The sequence below is a fragment of the Miniopterus natalensis genome, chromosome 6 (genome assembly GCF_054644295.1).
Source record: "Miniopterus natalensis isolate mMinNat1 chromosome 6, mMinNat1.hap1, whole genome shotgun sequence".
NCBI classification, from domain to species: domain Eukaryota; kingdom Metazoa; phylum Chordata; class Mammalia; order Chiroptera; family Miniopteridae; genus Miniopterus; species Miniopterus natalensis.
The window spans coordinates 64,561,500-64,575,349 of record NC_142086.1 but is presented as its reverse complement, the minus strand read 5'-3'; the positions used below and the strand labels follow the sequence as shown (position 1 = coordinate 64,575,349).

General features: G+C 39.5%; 1 protein-coding gene across 1 annotated transcript in view; it reads right to left on the bottom strand.

Annotated features, from left to right (window-relative positions):
- PLD1 (phospholipase D1) overlaps positions 1-13,257 on the bottom strand; it is a 120,147-nt gene extending 106,890 nt beyond the window's left edge. Inside the window, exon 1 of the mRNA XM_087818326.1 lies at positions 12,898-13,257. The gene's annotated coding sequence lies outside the window, so the exon portion shown is untranslated. The remainder of the gene's footprint in view (positions 1-12,897) is intronic.
- Between the last annotated feature and the right edge of the window lie 593 nt (positions 13,258-13,850).

Sequence of the window (13,850 nt, the reverse complement as noted above, 5' to 3'; positions counted from 1 at the left end):
GAGGAACATACCAGGCTTAATAACACATGGCATTGTTGACAAGTTATTGATTCCTCATTAGAACAGCACTAATATAAAGTTAATGAAAAGCCAGAATGTAATCAGGAAGTGCCTTGTTAGTAGCTTCTAAGAGGTCATTGTTATGGCACCTATATTTACCAAAACTGTAGGTTGTAACAAAAGCCATTAAAGGAATAGTACCAGGGAGGGATCTCGGCAAACACAGTAGAGAGAGAAAAGAAAAATGTACTGGCAAAAATCTGCAGAGGCAGTTCTGTGACTATACTAAAACCTTTGCATTGTACACTTTAAATGGATGAATTCTATAGTTTGTAAGTTATATCCCAACAAAGCTTTTTTAAAAAAATCTGCCAAAGATACAGAAATAATGAGCAAGTTGTAAAAAAAAAAAAAAAATAAAATCAATCAACATGTATCAATATTTAAAGGAAGAACAGGTCATTTTCCTTGTTCCCATAGAATAATAACTAGCAGCAAAAATCACATTTACATTTTTTGTTACAAAAATAGACCGAAAAAACACAAAAACAAAACCAAGAAAAAACACACTGTCAAAACATTTAAAGAAAGCAATCTGTCAGTGCCTACACTGACTATTGCTTTAATTCTACCGTTTCCACTATCTGAAGGCTCTGCTCAGTGAGAGTATTATGTTTTCACAAACGCAACATCACACTGGGGAGTTTTCACCAAACTAATATCTTTTCTAAAAATTACAAAAGTATATATCACAAAGAGAACTATTGTAAGCTCAAAAAAAAAAAGTACACAAGTCTCAATAACTAGAGAAATTAGATAAAGAAAAGCTGAATTCTGGGTCAGCAAATTCTTTTTCAAGACAGGGTTCCAAAGAAAAGTAGAAACGCCCAGCTCCTTGTAGGCACACACGTGTTTGTGCTGGTGCTTGTTGGAAAAGAGTCAAGACAAACATTTTTTTGTCTGTATTAGAAAAACAATAAGTTCCTGTAAAGACAGAGTCCTTTCAAAATCACTTTAAAGAGGTAGATGACACAGTGGAAGGCAGGTGTATGCTCAGAATTGGATCCACTGGAATAGAAATTGATTATGCCTACCCTTTGATACCGCTGAGTTCTGGCTGATCAAGCAAAACATCTCAGCTAATAAGAAACAAAACAAAAACCTATCCTTTAATTTCTATTCTCAGAGAAAACTCACACAAACCCAAGAAACCAAACATAACTCACTTTTGGTTTTAGAGGTTAGAATACATTAAATCCACTGTGACTCAGCACATGGGTTTCACTAAAAGTTGTCTGAAACCACATTTGCATAATATGACTACACATCATAAGAAACAGCCAAAGAGCACATAGGAAGAATTGGGCAGGAAAGGCCCTGCCTTTGGTGTTTAAAGTTTTAGATCTAATTTCAGCTCCAGGGACCACCTGCCTCCCAAGTAAACCAATTTTTCAATCCCTGCTGAAATTAGAGTTGCCTTTAATCTTTACCTATCCACCTTAACATGCCAGCCGTGCAGCTGGTATTCAATCAATGCTTTGCAGCTAACATTTAGCAAGCACTTACTAAACACTTTATATGCATTATAGCATTTCATCATCACAATAACCTTAAAGTAGGTTTTTATATTACCTGCATGTCACAAATTCAGAAACTAAGGTTTGGAGAGATTAGTAATATGCCCATGTGAGTCAACTGCTGGGTGGCAGAGAGAGGACTGCAGGGCCGTGGTTCTTAATCCGTGCACACTGCTGAACTCAACTGGGCACCGCCCCCTAAAGTAATCATAGTCATCAAGGAATATGTGAGGCTTCTCCAATTAAAGTTGGCTTTATCGCTCACCTTTTCCCACCACCTATCTCCCTGGGAGCATTGACAGTAAAAACTTGAGATCCTTGTTACTCAAAGCGTGGTTGGTCCACAGACCTGGAGCACAGACATCATTGAGAAGCTTGTTGGAAATGCAGAGCCTTGGCCACATCCCAGAACAAGAATCTACATTTTATCAACATACCCAGGTGATGCATATGGACAACATTTGAAGGGCACTGGTTTAGACTAGCTCCAAGGTTATATATTTGCTTTAATGGCAGGAAGAAAGTAGGTCTGAGAAGGAAAATATGACAGAATTTTTAGACTCCGTGAGAACAAAACCAGCTTACTATGGCTATATCAGGACCTTACTTCACCTGAATAATGGCACATGGAAGTTATAAAGGACCTATGAAGATCCCCAGGGAACGGATCATGGAGGCAATAACTGAAACTATATGGGGTATACCTATAGTTCCTCTCCCTTCTAAAACTTCTAAAACTGTGTCTTTGGAAGCATGTATCAAGGAGCACATAAAAATACATTCTTTGGCAAATACTGAATCACTCATCAGGCTAAGAGTAGAACTGTGCTAAGAATTAATAAAACTCAAGACCTATAATATCTATCACCTTTGTTCACAATCCAGGAGTCACTTCTTATCAAAGTAACTTTATCCTTTTGAACATTAAGACATTTTAAAATCACAATACAATACTAAAGTAAACTTAAATTTGAGTTTAAACTTGAGCTATTTTAATTTGCCTTGTGGTTTTCTTTTTAAGCGGCACACCTACATTTTGAGACAGAAAGTGGCCTGTATTTTTAGCCCCAAGTGCAGGACAGTAACCACCCTCTCACAAGAGATATGAGTTAAGTTGGGCTGTGTGAGTCAGAATCTAAAGAAGTGTCTGATGGAGTTAACTTTTGTTCAGTATTTCTTACCCGTTAAACGGAGTTATGAAACCCAGTAACTCCACATTTAAAAGCCACACACATAACTGAAAGTCATCTTAGTAGAAGGGAAGATGTATATTTGTATATTTGTATATTCATTTATTCCCATTTTTAAAACAAAAAAAATACAATATATTCATTTCTTGGTTGCAATTCTGTACCTCCTGGAGCTAAGAGAATGCATTGCACATGGGTGGAAATTCTCTTCCTCAGTTCTAGCCTTTTGTCATTTGAGATCTACTAGGCAGGTTCCCCTCCTTAAAGCCTTCAATTATACATTCTTGATGCTTTTTACTTCCTCCCTGTCTTCATGTAGGGAAAATTTGAATAATTAGAATGGGTTTATTACTAATTAATCATCCAGATATCTCCTAGAAGGTGTGCCTTCAACCGCAATGGATCTAAAAGAAAGAACTGCTTTTTTAATTTTTTTAAAAATCTTCATTCAAGGATATTTTTTCCATTGCTTTCCAGAGTGGAAGGGGGAGAGAAAGAGAGAGAAACATCGATGTGAGAGAGACACATCGATTGGTTGCCTCCCACTCGCACTGGGTGGGACTGAGCCTTAGACTGAGCCTGCAACCGAGGCACTTGCCCCTGGTCGGAATCGAACCCGGAACCCTTTAGGTCCGAGGGCCAAAGCTCTAACCACTAAGCCAAACCAGCCAGGGCAAAAGAACTGCTTTTAATTCTCTACCCACTTATTCTGATACTGTCATGAATCAGCCTATGGATTCAGAGACTTTCAATAAGCTGCATCAGAAAACCCAGGGTTTTGCAGTAAAGGGGAAAAGAAAGGCTGGAGCCTGCTTAAAGTCAGAGGGCAAGCAGGAAGCAGAGCAAAGTTTAAGGCAATGCGGCCCTGAGGACTCTGACTCAGAGCTGGGTCTAGAGGTCACAGAAACAGGAGGTGGATATTAACTACGAAGGAGCAAAGACGGGGTAACCCACAGGCCTGGATCAGCCCGAGATGGGGGCGTTAGGGGACCCGAGGCATCCCAGGAGAGAATCAAATGCATGAGATTCCCACAACAGGCCCAAATTCCCAGTCTGAATGAGACTAGTAGTAGATTTCATTAAAAACTTGTAATGAGTGTGCTAAACCAACCTCCCTGCTGGTGGCACTGTTAATATACCACTTTCAGGCATAATTTAGTTATATGTTTGTAGAGCCACAAAAACATGTATACTCTTTGATCCGGTAATAACACTCTAAAAAGATGGGGAAAGGGACATGCAGGACGTCATTCATTGCCAAGACTAAAGGTAGACATCTGCATTGAGATTTAAACACACACACACAAGTACACAAGTACAGGCTGGGGTTGCCTGCGTTGACAGCTGTTTTGTGAGAAAGCCTGGGGAACTTGGGGTGAGCCAACCTCATTTTAGGGCCCCTTGGTAGGGAATAGCATGAATAGTGGGAGCTCACACTGCAATAGGCAGAGTGGGTGTGAGTCCTGGTTCTCCTTTCTACAGGCTGTGGCAAGTTACTCAAACCCCATAAGCTTGGTTTCCTCATCTGTAGAATGAAGACACCATATTTCCATGATTCTAAGATGTACTTTCTGCCCCCTCCCCCAACACACAGACACTAACTTTTTCTGAAACTGACATGACTCTTGTACTTTGTCTACATTTAATGTGATGGTATTTTCCTTCTCTATTTTCCCTGAAAAACTGAAATTTAATTCATGGCATGTCTTGCCATTAACAGAGTCCTAGAATCAAGAAATACAATAGCAATGCCCACCTCAGTATTATTATGAAGATTAAATGACATAATATATGTAAGGCACTTTGGCATACCACCTTGAGAACAGTAACTGTTCAAAAAGTGACACGTGTTATTATTATTTTTGAAAGATCTGATGCACTCTTGGGATTCATTATCAGAAGAGCAGGATGCAGGAAAGCAGCCGGTAATCCCAGCTGCTGGTAGGTTTCCACTGGGAGGACTGTGTTTAGTGTGAGAAACACAGAACAAGGCAAACATAGATAGTCAGAGAATAAGGACCGGGTTGGAGAAGAGCCTGAAAAACATGCATTATGAGAAATGGTTGAAAAAATCTGGAGTTTTTAGGCTGAACAAAAATGAGAGGCCCTTCAAATACCTCAGGACCTGTAGGTGTCAGTAGAAGTTTCCTCTGCGGTACCAGGATATAGAGCTGGAACACAAGGATGGATTCTAGAGGGGCCCATGTCAGTTCAGCATAAAGGACAACTTTCTAACATGTTGAGCTCTCTAGGAATGAAAGCACCCTGGGAAATGGAGAGCTTCCTAAAACAGGAAGCACACCATCCGCGCCTGGATGGCACCAGTTCTGCGCTCTAGACTCCACATCTGATCTTCCTCCTCCAGACCCAGGCTAGGCCTCTGGGAGCCACTCGGAGTGGAAGTGCCCCCAAGGCCTCCATTAGCTAGGCTGATAGGAGGGAAAGTCAGCACTAAACTGGCAAAAAAGGAAAGGAGAAGACGAATTCATGGGGGTTGTCTGGTATTGTAACAACCCAGGGAAGGCAAGACTCAGTTTGGATGTCGAGGACTGGCAAATGCAAACTCAAGTGGCAAGAGGCAGTGTCTCTAGGGACCACGGAATGGAGAAGCATGAAGTTTAGCCCTCAGAGGAGGCACTTTGCAAGTCCTGAAGACAGATACCACCACCAGCCCGCCTGACCTAATCCACGTAGAATGTTCCAGTTGGGGCCTAATGAGTCCATTTAAGGTGAAAAAGGTGAAGCAATTAAGAAAAAAACAAACAAACTCATAGACACAGACAACAGTATGGTGATTAACAGAGGGAAGGGGGTTGGGGAGGTGGAAGGAGAGGGTGTGGGGGGACACATGGTGACGGAGGGAGACGACGTGGGGTGTGAACACAGAATACAATATACAGATGATGTGTTATAGAATTATATACCTATGTAATTTCATTGACCAATGTCACCCCAATAAATTCAATAAAAAAGAAGTATAGTTATCTCCAATTAAAACTTTTAATTTAAAGCAATAGGATATTAAGCAAATCCCATATTAGATGAGTAGTTTTGTTTTATTAATAAAATTATGTACTACTATCTCTTCTCTTGTCAATCAAATTCTGTGAAAATTTTGTCAAAACTGTAATCAAATATTTAGTTTCTATAAAATTAGGTTTTTTATTTACAATTGCAATAGGTATACTATTAATTAAAGAAAGTCTGTTCTTTCACCATTAAAAAAAGACACACACCAGCTGTGTGAATTATGGCAAGCTCTTGGTAATAGCCACATTCTTCCCTTTACATGTAGGCCGGCTCCCTTTTGGCCACGGTTACATACTTTTCCTTAAATTAACCCTCTATCCACAAAAAATAAAACAAAATCACAATGACATACCACTAAAAAATGTACCCCTTTGTCTATGCATTACAGAAAAACCTCTACCCATACTCTATGAAAAACTGCCAGGATCTCAGATTAAAACTGAAGTATAACTTTGGACTATATCTTCTTATCAGCATTTATTTGAATACTGGTACTAAGCTTACTGTGAACTTTGTGATTCAACCACATTGTCAATACTAGAATCAGTTTATCTAAATCTCTCTGAGCAAAGGTGCTGGGTATCAGGCTTGTCCAACAAACAAGCATCTTGCTTACATGGGGCAATTAATGGATAGTTTTACCAAGTCAAAATGAATGGCACAATAATGGACAAAAAGGCCTTCATCACAGGTTTATTCCCCAGATGCTACTTTTGGTCCTCAGTTAATCAAGGATGTCACACATCTTTTGTGCAAAGACATTTCTTATCATTGATACCTCTGTAAAACCAGGTACAGTTAGGAATCCATATGAAGTAAGATCAAAATTCTCACTTCCAATGTACTGACCTTGGGTCATGTGCTAGGATGGGGTCTAGGGGCACAAAGGCAGATAGCTCTCCATCAGGGACTCACAGTTCAGGGGAGGAAACAGGCTTTGAACAGTTAATTCTCAGTGCGAACAGAAGTGTAGTGGGAGCCCTGAGGAAGAAGTGCTCAGTCTGGGGATTGGGGAAAGTTACTGTTGGAAAGGCACACAGGAAAGGACTCCTGAAGACTACACAGGAGTTCACTGAGCATGCTCAAAAGGACAGCACATTCCTGGGAAAGGAAACAGCTGCGGTGTGTTGGAGTATGTAATCTAAAGAACAGTAAAAAATAACCTTGATGTCTAAGCAAGAGAGCAAAGTAGGGTGAGAACCATGATAATTGTCTTCAGATATTTGGGGGCCTACCTGACTAGGCATTTGCTTCTCCCGTGTAGAAGATACTATGAAAATCAAGGGGGAAGGGCATCTACAAGAGTGAACGTTTCAGTTTAATATGGATCAGAACATTCCAGAAAACAGAACTATTAAACAAAGAAACTAGTTGCTTTGAGTGGGCAAGTTTGCATTATAATTATATAGCTTTAGAGTGAGTTTGGGTTCTAATTCTAGCTTAGCTCATGGTAAGTGCTTAATAAACAGTAGCCTTACTATACTGTGTGATGTTGAACTCAACCTCACACTGTGAGATCCAACACCACACCAGCAGTCATCTATGGCAATGTCCCAGGAAGGTGGACTAGAGACCATCAAAGGTCCCTCCCAACCTGGGGCTCTCATTTGATTGTTTGCCCATTTCTGATCTGGCATTATTCCCTCAGCTCACCAGGAAAGACACTAAAGAAATGTCTGTTGAAGACCTGCTATGTAAATGTTAGCTATCACTACCATTGTTATTATCCTTTCCTCTGATATTATTTTTTACTAACTTTATCATCCCTGGTTTTGTTTTATTTCTGTGAGGGTGTACATGTGTGTGTGTGTTTAATGGTATGCAAATGTTCCTGTAAGCCAACTCAACTCCTTAGTAGAGCATAGAAAAAGGCATTAAAAAATGAAATAAAATAACATTCTACAGTTTATTATAAATGATACTAAAAACAATAGCTAACATTCACTTAGCACTTATTAAGCACCGAACAATGTGGTAGGCCTTTTATATACATTATTTCATTAATTCTCACAAAGACCCTACAAGGTAAGTGCTAATATTATAATCCCCATTTTATAGATAAGGAAGTTTAGTCTTAGAAAAGTCAGGTAATTCACTCAAGGTCTTAACTAAGCAGTGGGTTTAACCTAACAATTTTGTTTATAACATAGCTTATAACATATTAATAGGTGTGTACTCTCATACAGTATTTTAATTTGAATATTTTTATTTGAGTCTTAAATATAGGAACTCCAGAAAACAAATATAGGCCCCTTAATCTAATAAACAGGTGACAACAATGAGTTCATTTGGTCTTAATCTCACCCTTTGGGACACTGTTGAGAAGAAAAGGCCCACCCAATGACCAGGTCATGTTTGACTAATTGGTCTTTGAGCTTCAAATTAAAATTTCCAGCCTGACCGGGCAAAGCTCAGCAGTTGAGCGTCGACCTAGGATCCAGGTGATCGGGGTTCAATTCCCTGTCAGGGCACATGCCCGGGTTGCGGGCTCGATCAATGACTCTCTCATCATTGATGTTTCTGTCTCTCTATGTCCCTCTCCTTTCCTCTCTCTGAAATCAATAAAGATATATTTTTAAAAAATAAATAAAATTTCCAGCTTTCTCACCTAACGTATGATTTTCCTCTTCTGTATGTTTCACTTCTAACTTTTCATGATACTAATTGATGCTTCAATGAGTATTTTTGTATTGAAAGCTGTCACACTCCTACTTTTTTTTAAAGTGAATTCATTTTTTTAATTATTATTATTATTTTAATGTATCTTTATTGATTTCAGAGAGAGGAAGGGAGAGGGAGAGAGAGAGACAGAATCATCAATGATGAGAGAGTCATTGATCAAGCCCATAACCCGGGCATGTGCCCTGACCAGGAATCGAACCCTGATCGCCTGGATCCCAGGTCGATGCTCAACCACTGAGCCATGCCTGGCAGGGCCACACTACTTTAAAAATTCCACTCTATCACCCGATTCTTTTTGTAATTTCTTCTAGTGGTTTTAGGGAGAGATGTGCTTTCCCAACCAAAGATCAGAATTGTTGTATTTTGTGTTGTTGTTCCTTTTTTTAACTTGGCTCCTTAATCTATGGACTATATTTTAATATGTTGTTGAAGATTCCAAATTGATTTGTCACATGTTTAAGTTTTATCCAAATGTAGGTTATTTGCCCAACATTTTTAAATTCGCATTTATGTTTTTAAAGGAAATACATGCCTCATATTCTTGGCTTTCCACTAAATCTCAGAAAGCCTTCAGGACTGACAAAATAACCAGAGCTTTGATTATCAGCAGGAAATCATACTGGGCAGGAGGAATGAAGAGGTACTCACACAGGCCAAATTCAAGCTAAACAATCAAGAGGTCCAAGTTCCTAGCTTCAGTGCTTTATTATTGTAGCCTTAAGAAGTCTCAGAAGTTCCAAGATTAGCTTATGACAGTTTTCAATGCTGTGGGCTTGTTCTCCAATGTAGACTGGTCACCACTGGTCTCATTTACTGACTTTGGTAACCTATTCCTGCCATTGGTCACCAGCAGAACAATTGAGAAAGCAGAGCACAAGCTCATCCCCCAACCCAGTAGAAAAAGAACACAAAAGACATGCCTCACCAGTTGACAGGGGTCAGCAGAAGCATCTCTGAGTATGAAGAGCAGCACAGATGTCAGTGTTTACATGGCTGCTTCCCATTAATAATAAATATCAGATTATCATTTCCCAAGAACATCAACTTCTCATGTTGATTTTTCTTTTCCTACCACAGCATCCCTCCAAGGCACAATCCTGTTACTGCTGCTTACTCGCTGCTATGACTTGAGACAAATTATATAACTTTTCTGGGATAGTTTCCACAATGGGAAAATGGCCATAATAACAACAACTGACCTCTTGGAGTTGTTGTGAGGATTAAATAAGATGCCTAGAACAGCCCTTAGGAAAGATGCCCTTAGGAAATGTTTTTTGAGTGCTAGTTATTATTATTACCCTTACCACTGCCTCTGCTACTCCTGCCATGATTGCTGTTACCATCACCCCCAGAAACACCAGAAGGTGAAACTTAAACTGGGTTCTTCAGAGTGAAAGAGGGAACTGGGGAGGTCTGTGGTCAGATCAGTCCTGGAGTAAAATCTGTCTTCAGCCTCTGCAACCCCACTGGGAAGTTAGTATTTACTATCATTACTAAAACAGTGAATTTCTGGGGTGGATGGCATCACACCTCTCCCACTTTCTGTCTCCACTTTCTGATACGTAAGCACGAGACCCATGCAAACTGGCACCTTCAGTGAGTATGGTTAAAGGCAAGGACCCAGGGGCCAGGCAAGAAAAAGGTCCAGGTGGCACTGTTTACTGTAGCCATTACATGATCTCACAAGACAGGAACTGCAGGTCAAGAGCTGACCCCTCCTGGGGGTGGAGGGATGGAGAGGGTCAAAGGGGGATAAAAACGGGAACATCTGTAATACTTTCAAAAATAAAGATAATTTTTTCTAAAAAGAGCTGACACCTCCCAAAAGATGCAGGGTAAAGATCAAGACCATGGGCGGGACTGAGAATAATCTGGGCTGTGTGAGTGGGACAGGACCAACGGTGAAAATTTACCAAGGCTCAGCAGTCAGAAAAACCACCTCTAATACCACAATTGCTCCCACTTAATTCATTTCTTTTTTAGAGTGCTAACATTCTATTGCCATTCAACTTTCCCAGTGTGTCGAGTCTGGGCTAATTCACGTGGAAATAGTTTACCTAAGGATTTGTCTCCAACTTCAAAACTCAGATTCATTTTAAAAGGAAGCAAGGTGCACATGCTTCTGGATCACAAGTTAGGTGCATAAGCCTTTGAACATCAATGAGACATCTAGAGTACTCTGAATATCAACAAGAAAGTATGTTGGATAAAAACTCACCAACTCAAAGCCTAATTTAAAATTAGAGTGAGAAAATGCCCATCTCTATTTGATTTTTGTGAGAACAAGAACTACAATGTATGTTCCAGGCCTAGAATGAGGAATAAGATTTGCTTGGATATATTACCCCAAAATTACAGATTTTGAACACTCTACAATCTTTTATTCTCCCCATATTTGAGAGAAACTTATTTTAATGAATATTTTTTGGAAAAACCCTAAAATTTGTCTTTTAGGGAACTTCCCCTCTTATTCTACCCTTTGCCTCACTATTTAGGTTTCATATCGGTGCTGTTTTATCATCTCTAGAAGAAAAGGACATGAAGCACTTGTGGACACAGAAACTGAGATGTACCAGACATAAATGAGTTTTTTAATACTTTTATCCATGCAAAATAAGCACAAATACTCAATGAATAAAATGTCTTAACACTGTTCTTTTAAAATCATTGGGCAGCTACAATCAGACTGACGAAAGTCTTTCTTTAAATTTAAATAAAAAACTGATGAACAAAATAAAACCAGAGGCACGGATACAGGGTACAGAAAGACGGCTGTCAGAAGGGAGTTGGTGGGGGTGGAGGGGGGAATGAAAGAAAGTGAAGAAATTAGCCGCAGTAACAAATATGCATAGCCGGTGGTCACAGACAACAATGTGGTGAAGGCCAGAAGGAGGGGAGGGCAGGTCTGGGTGGAGGGGAGCAACGGGGGGGGGGGGGAGATGGGGGACATCTGTAAGAATGTCAACAATGAAAATAAAATATAATTTAATTTTTTTAATTAATAGCATTTAATAATTAATAATAGTACATACACGCCACAATAGCATAATTAAGCAAGTCATAGCAATCTTTGCTTTTTTTGGGAAATCAACTAAAAACCTAGTAGATTTTCTTTTAAAGAAAGTACCTGCAGAGGCAGGGCAATAATATGGCTGCACAGCTGTGTGTCGGGGGTATATGGTACAGTCAGTTCTATCACCCTGAAGAGGCACGCAGTCACAGCTTTACAGCTTCAGCCTCAGCAGAAACGGGAACTGGGATCCTTAAAACTTAGCAAATCACCGCAAAGATGTGTTTTACGTACCTGTGTCTGTCTCCCTTCTCCCTCAACTTTACTTTTTTATAGAGTTGAAGATGAGAGAACAGACCCTGTCTGAAACGCTGTATTTCCCAGTGGGGAAAAAAAGAGGAGACTAAAATGGTAATAACAGAAGCAGAGTAGCATATTTTAAAATGTTAGTACATTACCTTGAACGAAAGCACATGTAAAATGACAGAAAATCAAGGATATTTCCTAAAGTGTTGAAAACTTTAAAACATCATCCAGCTGAACACTTCTTATAGAACAATTTCATGCTGGATTGCTTCTGTGACTAATTCACAAAGGTGAAATTGCCCTCTAGAACTTGAAGTTAATGAAATTAAGGAAGATATTCTCATGAAACTTAGTTTTATTGACTTCATTTCATTTTATTACTATTAGCAATACAATTAGCAATTATATCTCACAAGGCACATTCCATCCTTACAGTCATATTTACTCCTAGAGTAACCTCAGATTCTGAAGACTCACCTAAAAACAGTGACAGTTAGGGAAGGAACTCAGTCCAGCTTAATCCACCTACACTATGCCTACATCAGTTGTTAGGTAGGTATTTTATGAAGCATTCTAGAAAAATGCCAGAATTTCCCAAGAGAAACTTAAAATGATACTCTGGTTCATTGTAACGATCAGGACTAGGCCCCGGGGAAAGCCACGCACCACGCACCACGCACCCACACATGTGGGAGGAACAACACCGCTAGCGGAAGCGCAGCACACTGTTGCCTGGCACTCAAAATAAAATAGAATCAACTGTGTATACAATCATAGTTATGCCTAGAAGATTTCATGGGAGAGCACCCAAAGAGTAATTCTGATAAAGGAACTGAAAATGCTTACAAACAAGTACAAATCTCTAGACTGCAAATCCAACACTCATAGGTCATTTCTTCTTCTATTCTACTGCATTTAAGAAAGTCAAACAATGAGTATGTTATAAGGAGAATCATGACCACACACACACACACCCCAGCCTCTACTCTTTTCTAAAAGAACACAGCAAGAGCACAAATGCCACACTGTCATCTCATCGCCCAGTGAGCACAGAAAGAAAATCCGAATATGCTGCACAGAGTTCAGAGTGTTAGGTACTGACCTGGTGCCCCTGTGAAAACAGTCGCTTCATGTTGCTTTAAAGAAAGACTCTTTACTATGAAACTAATCTCCAAAGCAGCAGATAGTCCAGAGTGGGGGGGAATCACTGACAGCTCTGGGAGTCCACATACACAGGGAAAACAGTCTGTTCCCTGTTTTTGGCCGCCTCCCTCAAGGCAACTTAAGTCAAAGCCAAGCCCACAAAGCACTTTAGCCTATAAGCTTCAGTAATGAACTTGAAACCACACCCCATATGTTAAGTAGACACTGGGCTGCTGTGAGAAATAAAATCCACAGACAGAATGAGCTGAGGCTTCAGGCTTCATTTTTGTCCTTGCTGTCCAAGCAGTCTACAGCACACAAACTTAAACAGAGAATGCACACCCTTGTCCCCCTTTAGACACTGCACTAAAGTGACTCATATACTTTAAACAAGAGGAATACAGCCCGCCCTCCATTAGGGCCATGAAATGAGTTTTATATTGTTATTTAAGTTGGGTGTGTGTGTGTGTGTAGGGGGATAAACACTGCAATTTCACATTGCATAAGAGCGATACATGTCGTTACTGTTTCTGAGTTTCAAAGTCACACATCATCAGTATTTTCAGATTTCTTTTTTATCACATTAAAAAGGTCTAAAACCTCATTAATCACTAAAGTCTAAAAACTAATTTAAATTCAAGAGGAAAGTTTACCAAAGAACCTTCTAACTTCTGATTCTGACTTGGTGTCTGTAAATCTGAAAATCATTCAAAATTCAGTCTCGCCACCTACATTTAGGTTATATGTAAATGATAAAGATTCTTTGTCATTTTGGAGTATTTTATAGTTTAAAATGGAACTTAATATGACTCACTATGGTTTCAAAGTATGGAATTTAAATTTATTTTTCATTCTAGGAAAATGTAATTGATAATTTCATTAAGGCATTTATATCTTATAAGTCAATAATAA